Here is a 5,294-nt window from a genome sequence, read left to right as displayed (position 1 = left end):
AGGTACGAGAATCACTTGAACCTGGGAGATGGAGGTTGCAGTGAGCTGAGATCGTGCCACTGCACTCCAGCCTGGGCGACAGAGCGAGACTCCATTCCAAAAACAAACAAACGAACAAACAAAACCCAAAAAACAAATGAACAAAAAAATCCCCCCCAAAACCCACAAAAATTAGCTGTGTGTGGTGAGGTGTGCCTATAGTCCCCACCTTCTCAGGAGTCTGAGGTGGGAAGATTGCTTGAGCCCGGGAGGCAGAGGTTGCAGTGAGCCGATATTGTGCCAACCCACTCCAGGTTGGGTGACAGAGTGAGACCCTGTCTCAAAAAAAAGAAAAGAAAGATGCAAAAATCAATGATCTCAGTGCCAATTATGAAATAAGAGGCAAAAGAGAAGCAAACAAAATACAAACTACATAGAAGAAACAAAATAATCAAAATACAAATAGAAATAAGTAAAATAGAAAAATAGAGAAAATCGGCCAGGTGCAGTGGCTCATGCCTGTAATCCCAGCACGTTGGGAGGCCAAGGCAGGCAGATCACTTGAGGTCAGGAATTTGAGACCAGCCTGGCTAACATGGTGAAACTCCATCTCTACTAAAAATACAAAAATCAGCCAGGTGTGGTGGTGCACACCTGTAGTCCCAGCTACTCGGGAGGCTGAGGGAGGAGAATCATTTGAACCCAGGAGGCGGAGGTTGCAGTGAGCCGAGATTGCACCGATATGCTCCAGCCCGGGTGACAGAGTGAGACTCTGTCTCAAAATAAATAAATACATAAATACATAAATAAAAATAAAAAAGCAAAAAACTGTTAAGGAGCAAGTGTTGGTGAGGTTGTGGAGAAATTAGATCCCTGTACACTTTTGGTGGGTACTCAAATGGTGCAGCTGCTGTGGAAAACAGTATGGAGATTCTTAAAAATCTAAATTGTGATATGATCCAGCAATCTCATTTCTGGGTATATATACAAAATAATTGAAATCAGGATCTTGAAGAGATATCTGCACTCCCACATTCATTGCAGCATTATTCACAACAATATAGGAACAACCCAGTTACCCATTGTATTAGTCCGTTCTCACACTGCTAATGAAGACATGCCCCAAATTGGGTAATTTACAAAGAAAACAGGTTTAATTGACTCACAGTTCAGCATGACTGGGGAGTCCTCAGGAAACTTACAGTCATGGTGGAAGGGGAATCAAACATGTCCTTTTTCACATGGTGGCGGGGAGAGAAGAATGAGAACGCATCTAAGGGGGAAGCCTCTTATAAAACTATCAGATCTCGTGAAAACTTACTATTGCAAGGATAACATGGGGGAATCACTCCCATGATTCAATTACCTCCCACTGGGTCCCTCCCATGACACATGGAGATTATGGGAACTACAATTCAAGATGAGATTTGGGTGGGGACACAGTCAAACCATACTGGTATATGCATTTCTTTGGAATATTATTCAATGCAATGAATAATACAATGGAATATTATTCAGTTTTCTTCTTTTTTTTTTTTTTGAGATGGAGTCTCACTCTGTCACCCAGGCTGGAGTGCAATGACATGGTCTCGGCTCACTGCAAACTTCGCCTCCTAGGTTCAAGTGATTCTCTGGCCTCAGCCTCCTGAGTAGCTGGGACTATAGGCACGTGCCACCACATCTGGCTCATTTTTGCATTTTTGCATCTCTAGACAGGGTTTCACTATGTTGGCCAGGCTGGTCTTGAACTCCTAACCTCGTGATCTGCCCACCTCGGCCTCCCAAAGTGCTGGGATTATGGGCATGAGCCACTGCGCCTGGCATATTCAGCTTTAAAAAAGAAGGAAACCCAGGGCCATGGTTACCAGAGGATCAGGGGAGAGGGACATGGGAAGTTGTTTAAACGTATAAAGTTACAATTGTTCAAGATGAGTAAGTCCAGAGATCTGCTGTACACATATTGCCTATAGTTAACAGTAAGATACTGCATATTTACAATTGTGTTAAAAGGGTGGATCTCAAATTTAGTGTTCTTACCTCAGAAAAACAAAAAAACATAAACAAAAGGACACAAGGAAAGTTTTGGAGGTGATGAAGTGATGGATATATTTATTACCTGGACTGTGGTTATGGTAACATGAGTAGATATATATGTCCAAACTCACCAAATTGTATACATGAATCATGTGCAGTTTATACCTCAATAAAGCTGGGGAAAAGCTGATAAGGGGCATATTATAGAAAACTTCATGCTGATATAACAAACAACTTAGATGAATTTAATAAACATTACTTATTAAATGAGCTATCTTTTTTCTGACTTGAAGTATCACTGTTATTGTACACTAAATTCATATATTTATATGTATGTGTGGGTTTGGATGTTTCTGCCTTCTATATTCCATTCCACAATTCTATTTGTGGATCTTTTGCTAATATCACATTAGTTTAATGAATATCTTTAATGTTTATTGTTTTTGATAGGAAAAGTCTCCTGCCCTCTGTGTTTTACCTACAAAATCTTGTGGTCATTTTTATGTTTTTATGTACTTTTTTTTTTTTTTTTTTTTGAGACAGAGTCTCGCTCTGTTGCCCAGGCTGGAGTGCAGTGACACAATCTTGGCTCACTGCAAGCTCTGCCTCCTGGGTTCAAGTGATTCTCCTGCCTTAGCCTCCCTAGTAGCTGGGCTTACAGGTGCACACCATCACGCCCAGCTAATTTTTGTATTTTTAGTAGAGATGGAGTTTCGTCCTGTTGGCCAGGCTTGTCTCAAACTCCTGACCTCAGGTGATCCTCCCACCTCGGCCTCCCAAAGTGCTGGGATTACAGGCGTGAGCCACCACACCCAGCCTGTACTCTCTTTTTCATATAAACATTAAGATCATGTTTTCAAATTTCATTAAACACTTTGGTGGAAAAATAACATTGGAATTCTAATTGGGATAGCTTTTAATAGATTGATTTTTGGAAAATTGACATCATTACACAATTGAGACTTCTCATCTGGAAATATGTGTTGCCTTTCCATTTATGCAAGTCTTCCTTTGTATTCTTCAGGGAACTTTCAGCTATTACATTTTTCAGCTTGATAATTTCTACTTGATTCATGTTTAGAGTTTTCATTTCTCTATTAAGATTCCCTACATGTTCACTCAGTAATGCCATACTTTCCTTATGTTCTTTAAACATGTGCCTTACTAACTCTTGAACATATTTGTAATAGCTGCTCTGAAGTCTTTGTTGAATCCAACCTTTGGGCCCACTCTGATTCAGTTGCTAAGGACTGATTTTGTTTTTCCTGAGTATATTCACACTTTCCTGATTCTTCACATGTCTAGTAATTTTTGGTTTAAAACTGGACATTGTAGTAATGTTATATCCACTCTAGATTCTGTTTGTTCTTCTGAGGGTTGTTGCCATATTTTTCTAGTAGGCAGTTAACCTGCCTGCATTTAAACTGAAAAATCTGTCCCCAACAATTTATAGTAGTTGATGTATTGTTCTTCACAGTTTTCTCAGGATCCAGTTGCTTCTTTTTTGGCCTAGTGCCTGGGAGTCTCTCCTGAGCCTGTGTAGTTTAGTGGTCAGCCACAGATTTGGAAATAATTTATATTCGGGTTTTGAAGCTTACCTAGTGTACAGCCCCTTGTTTTCTTCCTAAATATCCAGTTGCTCTGCCAACCCCAAGTTCTGCCCAATGGCACCTCAAGCCAATAAGGTTTTTGCTTTCTGCAAGACCTGACCTTTGTGCACGTTGAGTCAACAGTGCAGCAAACTCACAAATCTCACCAGGAGCAGTTCTGTGTCACAGGGGTAGATGCCTCTCTAATCTCCGTCTGCTTTTTCACTGGGCTGCCTGGGGTCTCTTATGTGTCTCAGCAGTTTAGCAGACAGGCAGGGATTTGAGTGGAGCTTATACTCAGCTTTTCAATTCAGTCCTTCTGTGGCTCTGGCTCTCATTTTTACAGGATTTTCCCCTTGAATATCCAGTTGTCTGCTGCCCTAAACTTTATTCTCTGACACCTCAGGCTGGTATGGCTGTGGTTCTCTGCCACCAAAGCTGGAGGGTGTTGGGGAGTGACCCCCTGCTTAGGAGCCACAGACTCTCAGTTTTTACCTGATGCAGTAGCAGTCATTCAAGAGTAAACCCTTCTCAAGAGTCATCTTACAAAAACACCAACAAAGAGTTGTTTTTAATAGATTTGTCCAGTTTTTATAATCATTATCTATGGAAGAAATTGCCCAATGCCTTCCATGATACTATTCCTGGAAATTCTGCCCTTTTAAGTGAACTTTAGAAATTTTCTCCATATAGGCTTTATGTATTTTTAAACTTTATTACTAAGTATTTTAGGGTTTTTACTGTTATTGGTAATGGTGCTTTTGTCTAAATACATTTTCTAATTAGTTATTAATTTTTATATATCTTTCTTAAATTAAACTTATACTGAACTCTTCTTTGTTCTAATTTTTTTTTAGTGGATTCTCTTGACTTGTCTATGGAGACAATCATATTGTCTGCAAATGATGGTCATGTTTAATTCCTTCCAACATTAGGCCTCCGGTTTCATTTACTTATTGGTCCATAAGTTCTAGCTGAATATTAAATAACAGCAGTGACAGAGGGCATACTTTCCTAATCTTTGTCTGTTTTTGTTACTATTGCTGTGGAGCAAATTACCTCAAAACTTAGTGGCTTAAAACAATTATTTTGTTTTGCTTATGATTTTGAGGGTCAGGATTTCAAGAAGGGCTAGATCACATTGTTCTCACTTAGGATCTCTCAAGCACCTGCAGTCGGATGTCAGCTGGGGATGAAGTCAACTGACGGTTCACCTAGGCTGGATGTCCAGATGGCTCACCCACGTGGCTGACAGTTGATGCTGCTTTCAGCTGGGGGCTTAGTGAGACTATCAACTGGAGTGCTTACAAGATGGCCTCTACATGTTAGTTGGTCTCTTTCCAACATGGCATTCTCGAGGTAGTCAGACTGCTTTTGTAGAGGCTCAGGGATCCGAGATCAAGTGTTCCAGTGAACAAGTAGGACGCTGTGTCACCTTTTCTGACCCAGCCAGAGGAGTCACACTTCTCAGTGTGTATCACTTATTCTGCATTTTATTGGTTACAAGCAAATTGTTAAGTCTACCTAAATTCAAAGGGAGGGTACAGAAATGCCACCTCTCAATGGGTGGGGTGCCAAAGAATTTGTGACCATATTTTGTAAAAATCCATACATCACTTCAGTGGTGATGTTTCTAATGTTTTATCATTAAACATAATATTTTCTGTAGGTTCTTTTTTTTTTTTTTTTTTT

This window comes from Theropithecus gelada, chromosome 17, assembly GCF_003255815.1.
Source record: "Theropithecus gelada isolate Dixy chromosome 17, Tgel_1.0, whole genome shotgun sequence".
Classification (NCBI taxonomy): domain Eukaryota; kingdom Metazoa; phylum Chordata; class Mammalia; order Primates; family Cercopithecidae; genus Theropithecus; species Theropithecus gelada.
Note: the sequence above shows the minus strand (reverse complement) of the source record.